This window comes from Musca autumnalis, unplaced genomic scaffold (assembly GCF_047663935.1).
Source record: "Musca autumnalis isolate F117 unplaced genomic scaffold, ASM4766393v1 scaffold_231, whole genome shotgun sequence".
NCBI classification, from domain to species: Eukaryota; Metazoa; Arthropoda; class Insecta; order Diptera; family Muscidae; genus Musca; species Musca autumnalis.
This window is the reverse complement of record NW_027411791.1, coordinates 147,493-159,733: the sequence shown is the minus strand read 5'-3', so window position 1 is coordinate 159,733 and position 12,241 is coordinate 147,493. Positions and strand designations below refer to the sequence as shown.

The 12,241-nt window shown below is 35.4% G+C and overlaps 1 pseudogene; it reads left to right on the top strand.

Moving 5' to 3' along the window:
* The first annotated feature begins 2,341 nt into the window (after window positions 1-2,341).
* LOC141396322 (uncharacterized) lies at window positions 2,342-11,825 on the top strand (annotated as a pseudogene).
* The last annotated feature ends 416 nt before the right edge of the window (window positions 11,826-12,241 follow it).

The following is a 12,241-nucleotide window of genomic DNA, read 5'->3' as shown; positions in this document are numbered from 1 at the left end:
AAAACGTGGACCTATGTCCACAACTTTTGTTATATAAGTTTATTGACACCTAAGAACCCTAAATGTCAAATTATAGCTAAATCAGTCTGAAAATGTAGCTTAAAACAGCAAAATACCGTAAATCGGGGGGTACCGTTATATGGGGGCTATACCAAAGCGTGGACCCATGTCCACAACTTTTGTTATATAAATTTATTGACACTTAAGAACCCTAAATGCCAAATTATAGCTAAATCGGTTTGAAAATGTAGCTAAAAACGGCAAAATACCGTAAATCGGGGGGTACCGTTATATGGGGGCTATACCAAAACGTGGACCGATATAGCCCATCATCGAACTTGACCTGCCTGCAAACAAAAGACGTATTTTCCCAAAATTTCAGTGTTCTATCTCCATTTTTGTGGATGCTAGAGTGATTACCACAGACGGACGGACGGACGGACGGACGTGCACCAATCGACTCAGAATTTTACCCTGATCAAGAATATATATACTTTATAGGGTCGCAAATGAGTATTTCAATGCGTTACAAACGGAAAAACAAACTTAATATACCCTCCATACTATGGTGGAGGGTATAAAAAGAGACACAGTGGAAAAAGAGAATGCAAATACTTGCAAGAATAAATGCATTTTTATTTGACAGAACTGGACGCATTGATACGAAAGTCCTTGATGTAATAGAAAATAAATGAGAGACACAGAAAGCGAGAAAGAACCGCGAGAAGAATAAATGCAATATCCATGAGATACAAATCAAAAAACAAACATCAGAATAGAAATTGAAAAATTGAGAACACTAAACCACCTTCAGCATTATCCCTCTTACCCACCCCCCAAATAATAACAAAACAACAACAAACAAAAAAACACCGGAAAAAAACACTGCCCTATATTTTAGGCAAAAACAAGAAAAATAATAACCGGTCTTTAGAAGATTTTTGTGTTCTCAACAAGATTGGTGATAGAGAGAATGTTACTCTAGGCAAGAGTGCAAATGCCACTAAAAACTTAACATTTAAAGGATTATTGTTCCAAAAAAGACCATCTGCGTGGTTTGAAATGTACGATTCCAACAATAGCAGCATTAATCGCAATATTAAAAGCTTCTTTGAAACAACAACGCTAAGAAAAACAAAAGTGATATCTTACGCGACTGGAACATTATCATCACAATCATTCAAATTATCATCAGCTGCTAGCTGTTACTGTAATGTGTCAACAATTCAACCTACACAGTTATCGCCATCAAGAACATTCATCAACAATAACAATAGCTTGCAATTGTTATCCTTCTACAGAAAATATTACCACCTCCCCACCAAAAACATCTCTTCCTTCGCAATTATGTTGGAGTTATACCAAAACTGTATATGAAAATGACATAGATGGGCACTAAACACGCAAAGGCATAACGCTGTTGTCAACGCTTTTGAATATGTGCCAAATTGTTGTCTAATCGATAATTATTTTTTTATCTTGCACATGTGAGTACCATTTAAATGTAAAATTAATTTATTTGTGTGGAATATAGCCCACGGTCAATGAAATGGGACTAAAACCGAACTACGTCACATAGCTTAAATATAGTGTACCAGAATCATTAATGCTTATGCGTTTTGTTTTAAAGACTACCAGGCAGGAAAACGCTGAATGTTTAATTATAAATAGAATTAATTAGACTTAGTTTTTAAATAAACAATTTCAAGAGTTCCCAGGATTTTTCATTTTGCTTTCGGAAACTGCAGAAAAGACTATATTTTAGGATGTTAGTTAGGCCACTGAACATGGATTTTCAGACCAGATTTTAAGATCAACATATTAATAAAATCGGATTTTTTAAAATAAGATCGATGAATCTTGGACGCCTCCCATAATACATTAACTACATTATGTATTCTCTTGCCTACAATTCGCACTCACACTGACATCTATTGCCATACATTTAAGCGCCTTTCATTAAATTCCTTCGCAATTAATTACATTACTCTCCTGCGATAATGTTTCTATTATTATTGTAATTTTCATTGAATGGTATTGTATATCCTAGCGAAAGAAGAAGATAAATTTTCAAATAATGACTTTTAATTAAATGCAATTTTGCTCTAATTGCGAAATTCCTTATTGACAGCTGCCACTTCTAATATATTAAAGGAATAAGTCAAATAACGAAAAGTATGAAGGGATGTATTAATAATATCCACAAAATGATTGATTTCATACAACAATGTGCTAAAGGAATACAGCGAAATTATAGTTGCAACGTAATTCTCCATAACAAGTACACATAATTCTCAATAATAATCGAGAATTTCGTGGAAAATCATATGGTTTAAAGACAATGGCCGTTTCGAACAATGACAAGTTAAGTGAGTGTGTGTATTCTTGCGTCTTTAAATAACAACATGTAGACCGTTCGGTTATCAAGAATATTATTTGAGGGAATAATGGGAGTGATGCCTCAAGGACACAAACGTACATACATACTAGTATGTATGTATGAATACATAAAATTAAGAGCGATTAAATATGAGATGAGATTATTAAATTGCAATGTTTTCGAGCGAATTATTAAATTTGGACAATAACAATTAAAATCTTAACAAGTAAAAAGTCGTTAAGTTCGGATGAGCCGAACTTTCTATACTCTCCACCATAAAATAGTATTAATTAAAATTGAATAATTAGTTTCCTTTCACAATTCTCACCAGGACATGACCATCATCAATTCTCGGTCTGTACTTTGATTACAGAAATACATGGACAAACGTCCGTCAGGACATGTATAAATCGGCTTAGAATGTGAAGATATGTAGATCAACAAAAATAACCATGGGCCTATCTCGTTTCCCCATACCATAATGAGATGTGGGGTGGAAATACACATGCGAATAAGGGAGAAAGAGCTAAGATTCCCAAACATTTACATTTTGATGAAGTAGTAGGTTTCGCCGTTAGAAGTAAAGCAAGAAAAGTCTCCATCGAACTGAGGTGTGCAAAAAAAGTTTTTTGGGGTCAAAGTCACTTTATTGGATTTTTGAGTTTTTTGGATTTTTCTGAAACACGGCAAATCTTAACAAGAAATGACTGAAGTAAAGTGCGATATCTCATCAAACATCAACCACATTATTTTATGGAATATTACAACTTGATCAGTGTGACTTTTGGTAAAAGGATGACCTGTGCATACAAGAATCTTGACACTTGTTGTTATATTTTTCGGCAAACCATAGCTCTACAGACTAATTTCATTATAATATAGTGCCTCCATATAATAGCCTTCTCTCTTAAACTTTTCCGAAATGTGTCATTATACCCCTTGATCCCTTTCCATTATGTTTGCCTTATTCACCTTCTGATTTTCCTCAATTCTCCAATCGTAATTGTTTCTTCCTTAAAAAATATATTAGATTAAAATTTTCTGATTTATAACTCAATATCATGACCTTAATTCAACCTTTAGGCAGGGGTTGCATTTAGCTTCAAGTCATCAATTTATGTTTCTTGCACCATTAATCTTAGGAACATCCTCAAATTTGGCATAGATTTATTGATTAACCTTCTCACACACAATGTGAAATGCAATTAATGTTGTTATTATTTTTTGTGAGTTTTAAGGATATTCAATGATATTTTTATCTCAATACCAACACTCCATTGTTACAAAAATAACAAACATATTTAATTTACAGCTGCAAAAATAGCATTAAAGATTTATCTAAATTACCTCGTTTCTCTTTATTTGAAAGAAGGCGAGGTAACCCGAAAAGTGAGAAATAAATGAAATATTTCACAACCCTTTTTTTGTTGATGTTGTTTAGGATGGGCGGAGTAGATTGGGTATCGCAAATTTATTGTCTTTTGTTCGTTGTCGTTGCAAAAGTTATAAGCTCTCTTGTGTTAATCCTCTTTTTTACAATTCGCAGTTTTTATGACTCTTCTATGCAGTGTATATGTATATCTCAATAATTCTAACCTTAAACTTTATGCTTTCTTTTCTTTTTCTTTTCATGCTCCTACTCCTCGGTGGCTTACCAACAATTTGAATATTGACAATGGAAAATATTCGTTTCATCAATGAATCCTGCCACTCTGAAATCGTTACAAACCGAAAAACGACAAAAGGTCACGTGTTGGCAATACGAAAGGGTCGTCTTATGACTCCAAACTCATTTACGGCGCTGAGCGGAGATCTACACATACAGATACAATTCTAGCCAGATGAATTTCAAAATATCACTATAAGAGGCAAATCTAAGAATAAAACCAGGCAGCAGGATGGAATATCCACTACATCACGTACCACTAATAATGAAGTATCCCCCAGTTGTGATGATAATTCTAAAGTGGAGAATTCCATAACAAATACTCTGGTTATTAGTAAATATATTGACGAAGATAAGGCAGTGACACCAATGATTACGGTAACAGATGCCACAGCGACCACATCCAGTACTTCATCATCCTCTTCAACACCTAGCAATTACACCCGAGTTTTACAGCGCAAAGGTAAAGAAATTGTGCAGAATATACCCGTCTATTACGATCCACGGCACAATGTTACGCAGGTGGCAGTACCATGCCATAGCTTTATGTGGGGTGGCCTATATAAAAAGCAATTAGTGTCCAATCTTAAAATTACCAATAAGACTCCATCTGATACTACGAGCGGAAGTTCACCCACCATGTCATCGACGACAACAACCACAACCCTTATACCTACAGCCGATGAACGTCTGCGACAAACTCTGGATGTACGATGACCCAGTGCCTAAATGATTGTTAGTCCAGTACGTTTGACAATATATCCCGAGGGACCGGTAGAGGTGACAATACGTTTTCCCGAGGTCAATTGTGGTAATGCCTAGAAACGGGAAGATTTACCAGAATTATGGCTTGAAATAATCTATTGCGACAAGGAACGGAACTGAGCCCAGTTTGTGCCTCAAAATATCACCTAATCAAGTATCCTTTTTGCGGAACAGGTGCGAGGGTTTCCAAAACAGAAATCTTTTAAATTATCATGCGACCTTTTTGGATTGGCTGGTAATTACGCGGTGCAGTGGAGACCGATGATACCAGCACCTCATTTACCCATAACTAGGAGATATCTCTCAGTCGATTGGAGTGAAAAATATGTTTTTAATATTTATGCCCGCAGCATATTTCCATGTGATCCTCAAACGGGAATTCGAGTGCTTTATGAATATCCAAGCTGCATTTTGGAGCAAGGAGATCGTGTCAGGGTATACGCCAACTTGAGAGCAGATGTGGCCTCCATGAAGCCACCAACTTCGCTGCATTATATTGCAAAACAGAGAGTGGTGAAAAATCAATATTCGCAGTATTTTAATTGTGAGCTGTTTACGGAGAAATATGTAGAATATTGCTTTGTCTATGTCAATAAGGCCATATCGGGAGCAGTGGCGGATGTGAGAATGGATTGTGTACCCACCTTGAACGTGAAAGGTAAGTCAAATATTATTTAAATCTAAATTTAATCTAAATACTTCTAGGAGACTCTTGGATTTTTAACGAATATTTGTTAAAGGCTCCTGGATATTTAAAGAAAATTTTTAGAAGGCTCGTGGATTTAAAAAAGAAATATTTTTTTAAAGGTTCGTGGATTTTAAAAGATTATTTTTTAAAGGCATGTGGATTTTTAAAGAATATTTTTACAAGGCTCGTGAATTTTTAAGAATATTTATAGAAGGCACCTGGATTGTTAAAGAATATTTTTAGAAGGCTCGTGGATTTTTAAAGAATATTTTTAAAGGCTCGTGGATTATTAAAGAATATTTTTAGAAGGCTCGTGGATTTTTAAAGAATATTTTTAGAAGGCTCGTAAATTTAAAAAAAAAATATTTTTTAAAAGTTCTTCGATTTTTAAAGGCTCCAGGATTTTTAAAGAATATTTTTAAAGGCTCCAGGATTTTTAAAGAATATTTTGAGGAGGCTCGTGGATTTTCAAAGAATATTTTTGAAGAGGCTCGTGTATTTTTAAAGAATATTTGTAGAAGGCTCATGGATTTTTAAAGAATACTTTTAAGGAGGCTCGTGGATTTTTACTGAATACTTTTGAGGAGGCGTGGATTTTTAAAAAAATTATTTCGAAGAGGTTCGCGGATTTTTAAAGAGGAGGCTCATGGATTGTTGAGGAATATTTCTAATACGCTCTTGGATTTTTAAAGAGTAATCTTAAAAGACTCGTTGATTTTTAAAGAATATTTTTAATAGGCTCGTTGATTTTTAAGGAAAATTTTTTAGCAGGCTCTTGGTTTTTAAAAGTATATTTTTAAGAGGATCGTGGACTTTTAACGAATTATGTTAAGAAGCTCGTGGATTTTTAAAAATATTTGTAGAAAGCTCGTGCATTTTTAAGGAATAATTTTAGAATTCTCGATCATTTTTTAAAGAATAATTTTTGAAGGACCGGCAATTTTTAAAGAATATTTTTGCAGACCCATATATTTTTTAAGAATGTTTTTGGGAGGCCCGTATATTTTTAGGGAATATTTTAAGAAGGCCCTTGAGTTTTATAAGCATATTTTTATACCCTCAGCATTTATGCTAACGAGGGTATATACACTTTCATACGGGCAAAATGTGCCTCATCGAAATAATGGTTTTAGACCCCAAGTATGTTTGGACGAAATGTGTTTCAGACAATTTAGAGTCGATTGAGCAATCTCCGTCCGTCTGTCTGTCTGTCTGTCTGCCTGTCTGGCTGGCTGGAGCGCAGGATAACTCTCGAACGGATGAGCCGATTCTGTTAAAATTTTGGCTTTCGTAATATTTTGCCCAAACTTAGTTTAAGTTCGAAGATGGGCTATATCGGTCCACTCCTTCCGGTACCTCCCCCACAAAAGTTCGAAAATGTTCGGAAAATTTGTGCGCACGATAACTCTTGAAGAGAGTAACCGATTTGGTCCATACTTTGCCTATCGTAAAATGTGTACCATACATAGATAATGTTTCAATATAGACTTAATCGGTTCACTTCTTCGGGTACCTCCCACACAAAATTTGGGATAAGTTCAGTTTAGGACCTGCTCTCGAATCGCTCTGATTTTTATTTTAGCAACAAGTATTCACTGCCCTCCATACGACGGTACAAGTTTCATTAGGGGCAAGTCCATACTTCCTGAGAAAATAGCCTGAAAGTTGGAAAAACCCCTATGATACCGTGTGAGGTGGTTGGAGCGCAAGATAACTCTCGGTCGGATCTGCCGATTCGGTCCAAATTTTGGCTTGGTAATATTTTGTCCAAACATAGTTTAAGTTTGAAGATAAGCCATATCGGTCCACTCCTTCAGGTACCTCCCCCACAAAAGTTCAAAAATGTTCGAAAATGTTCATACGGTAACTCTTGAAGGGAGTGGCCGAATTGGTCCATACTGTACACATCCTAATATATCTGCTAGATATGGATCAGGTTCAAATATGGACTATATTTGTCCACTCCTTCCGGTACCTCCCGCACAAAATTTCGGATAAGTTCACTTTAAGACCGGCTATCGAATCACTTTGATTTTTGTTGAAGCGACTTGCATTCGCTGCTTCAATTACGATGGTAAATGTTTTTTCAGGGACAAGTTCATACTTCTTGAGCAAAAATCCCGAAGGCTGTAAAAACCCCTTGTGGCACCATATGTAGTGGCTGGAGATCCACTTCCATAATGGTCAATGTAGATCCATTCCTTTTAGTATCTCCTCCGTAAAACTTTTGATCTCTAATCCTAATGAACATTTTTGTCGGCTCCAATGTCCAACATTTTTAAAAACGCCTAAATACATACATATGTTTTTTGGGAAAAATTGTCTCAATATATACAGGCTGAGGGTATATCTCGGTCGGCAAAGCCGACTGATACTTTTTTACTTGTTAGAAGACACGTGCATTTTTAAATGATATTCTTAGGATATTTTGCTAATATTTTTAGAAGGCAAGTGGATTTTTTTAAGACTTTTTTAGGAGGAACATTTTTGGGAGGCCGGTATATTTTTTAAGAATATTTTTGAGAGGTCCGTATATTTTTCAGCAAATATATTTAGGGGGCTTGTGCATTTTTATACCCTCCACCATAATATGGACGGTATAATTAAATTTGTCATTCCGTTTGTAACGCATCGAAATATTCATCGGAGACCCTATAAAATATATATATTCTTGATCAGCGTAAAATTCTAAGTCGATATAACAATGTCCGTCTGTCCGTCCGTCCGTCTGTTGAAATCAAGATACAGCTCGCAATTTTTAAGATAGATCTTTGTAATTTGGTATAGAAGTTTATATTACTCCTAGGATGTTTGGTATTGCAACTGGGCTCTATCGGTCCACGTTCTGATATAGCCCCCATATAACGGTACAACCCGATTTTCGGTATTTTTAAGGTTTTAGCTTCATTGTCACACCGAAATGACTGAAATTTGGTACTAAGTCTTCGTTGGTGGTTTACAACTTTCCCCCAGAGCTTTGTGGGTATAGGTCAACGCCTTCATATAGCCCCCATATAATGGTACCTTCCCATTTTCAACATTTTGAAGGTTGTGGCCTCAATATTCCTCCGAAATGACTGAAATTTGGTTTTTAGTCTTCATTTGGAGTATAAAACTTTAGCCCAGAATTTTGTTGGTATATGTTCACGCCTTCATATAGCTCCCATAGAACGGTACCTCCCTATTTTCGGTATTTTGAAGGTTGAGGCCTCAATATTTCACCGAAATGGCTGAAATTTGGTATTTAGACTTCACTTGGAGTATAAACCTTTCGCCCAGAATTTGGTTGGTATAGGTCCACGCCTTCATTTAACCCCCATAGAACGGTACCTCCCGATTTTCGGTATTTTGATGGTTGTGGCCTCAATATTCCTCCGAAATGACTAAAATTTTATATTTAGATTTCGTTGGAGGTATTCAATTTTCCCTTCTAATTTTGTCGGTGTAGGTCCATGTAGGCCTTCGCATAGCCCCCATAGAACGGTACCTCCCTATTTTCGGTATGTTGAAAGTTGTGGCCTCAATATTCCAAATGGATGAAATTTGGTATTTAGTATTAATTTGGAGTATGAGACTTTACCCCAGATTTTTGTTGGTATAGGTCCACACCTTAATATAGCCTCCATAGAACGGTACCTCCCGATTATCGGTATTTTGAAGGTTGTGGCTTCAATATTCCTCCGAACTGGCTGAAATTTTGTGTTTAGTGATCATTTGGGATATAAAACTTCCCACATGAAATTTCTAGGTATAATTCCACGCCTTTATATAGCCCCCATAGAACGGTACCTCCCGATTTTCGTAATTCTAAAGGTTGTGACGCCAATATCCCACCGAAATGACTGTTTTTTTATTTAGTCTTCCGGGGGTATAGAGTATTCCTGAAAAGAATTATTTGTATATGCCCACGTCTTCCTTTATCCCCCAGAGAAGCATACCTCTTAATTTTTGGTATTTTTTAGGTTTTAGACACATTATCTTACGGAAAGATCGGAAATTGGGTAATTAGTCTTCTTTGAGTCTAAAAACTTTCCGCAGGCATTTGTCGGTATAGATCGACGAAATTTGCTGAAATTTGGTAATTAGTCTTCTTCATAAACAAAAGGAAACTAATTGTTCCATTTTACTTCAATATAACTCGTGGTGGAGGGTATAACAAGTTCGGCCCGGCCGAACTTAACGCCGTTCTTACTTGTTAGGAATATTATTAGGATGATTGTGGAATTTTAATATATATTTTTAAATGGGTCATGGAATTTTTAAGAATATTTTAGGAGGCTCGTAGATTTTTAAGGGATACTTTTAGAAGGCTCGTATATTTTAAGGACTATTTTTGGGAAGCTCGTGGATTTTTAAGAATATTTTTAGAAGCCTCGTGGATTTTTAAAGAATATTTTCTGGAGAATCGTTTATTTTTAATAATATTATTATTTACGAGGCTCGGGCATTTTAAAATAATATCTTTAGGGGGATGGCAGATTTTTAACGAATTAAAAAAAAAAATATTTTTTGAGCCTCATGAATTTAAAAAAAAAAAATTATGAGGCTCGTGGATATGTAAGGAGCCTCGTGCACTTATAAAGAATAGTTAATTATACCTTAGAAATCATACAATAATCTTGCAGGATGCTGTAAATTTCATAGAAAATAACACACAGATTCTTAACGTATGGACAATGGAATATCTCACAATGAGTTTATGGATAGTGATGAGATACAATAGAGCATAGCCATCTTCCCCTTAAAGCACATTAAAGAATGACATCAACACACTTCACGCTATTGTTTGTTGCATCTCGAGGCATCAAACACACATCTCAACCATGTGATTGAGTATAAAATCTCCAAAATAATCATTCTCTAACCAGAGGAACACAGATATCATAAAAGCCCTGTTGTTCTAAAGAATTACAATAAAACCACGGAACATAGCCTCGATGGTATATCAGACAATTACATTAACACCAATTCACAAATACGATGACATCCCACATTGGGACATTATGATACGGAACACTCCTTCATCTTTCTTGTAATACACGTATGTATGTATATATGTTGGTGTTTCTTTGTGTATTTGTGAAGTGTATTGAGTTCATGTCACTGTGACGCTGTTGCAATTGCTGAAAGGATAATCGCCCTCCTTGCAATATGACAACCAGGCTGCCTCAGCACAAACATTCGACAAAATGACGACAAATGACTGATGACACACAGAAATAACACTAATGTCAACAAACAAACATATTAAACAGAACGATGTGAATGCACGCAATGAGAGGAGATTTTAAAGGATGTCTTCAGGATAAACAATAACATGAAAAACCATTGTGAAATCATGTATGTGTATCAATGTAGATGTATATCTGCATTCATCACTCCCAATATACATAAAAAATGTATTTATTTCAAATGAATGAAAACATGTCATTCATCGATGTGTGGCACAGAATATGAGGGAAAGTTAATTGTTGGCATCGTTTCCAACTGTCAACGGTGAAAGTGATAAATTTGCCATCATTATTTAATTGAAGCATCATTGGGTTTATTAATTAATATTATTATGGCAAATTGAGCTTTAACGAAAATGCATAAAATGAAATCTTTTACCCTGGATACTACTTTCTCCACAGAGAATATAAAAAAGTGTTACAGCCATGAGCTTCTTACACCGTATTGCTCTTTCATAATAAACTAAGAAATTCCAATATGTCTCTTGAAATTACGTGACTATTGTGTGTATTTAATCGTATAGCAATCCGATTAAACCCAAATTTAGAATTTGCAACTACCACAATCCTCCTCATACATCAGATAAATCACCAGCTATTGTTCCCCATAAAAGATTGATCTAAAAAGTAAAGAAAACAACAAAATGAGGAAATATCCTTATCAGCATAAAAGGGTGTACACGCAGAGCTTAGCAGTAGAGCAACTGTTTTATTTTTATTTTGAAAATTCTATTTTGTTTTTTTTTTTTTTTTTTTTTTTTTGCCTATACGACGAAATAGTTCACCCGTGTAATTCTTTAAATTTGCTTCCTATTCAGCTGAATAGTTATGTAGATATCCGCATATGAGCTTTATCATCATCATCCCTACTATCATCCACACTTAACACTAAAAATAATTTTTCTTCCTTCCTTCCAACCAACTTGACTTTTGTTGTTTTATTTTTCAGAATCTGATACATGAGGCTGGGGACCATGGAGCGAATGTTCAAGAAATTGTTTGGATGCCACAAGGAATCGTTACCCTTTTTGTCATTCACCACCGACGCGTTATGGAGCGCAATTTTGTGAGGTATGCATGCATAAATATGAATAAGTGCTTACCTAGTGACTTAATCTTTAGATACACATATCAATTGAGAATAAATATCATTACGCTTAATTAATATTTGGTTAAAAATAATAACACAATTATTAGCATATTACACTGTACAACAAAATGGAGCTAAAAGTCTGGGGCATGGAAAATTCCTCTTGGGGAAGAAAGGCCTTGGTGAGTATATTAAGAACCACGAAGGACAGATCCGCCCTGAGTCGAACTTACGCGTTATGGCGTGATGAAGTTTTTGTTAGAGACCCTGTAAGCCGTCAGGAAGTAGCGTTATACCTTTGTTCAAAAATCGCGACAAAATCGATTGGTTGTCAATGAGAGCCGTACCTAAAATTTTCTGAGCGACATTTTTGCAAAACATTTCGTAGCTGAAAAACGTCATTTTGTGGTACCTTTATAGC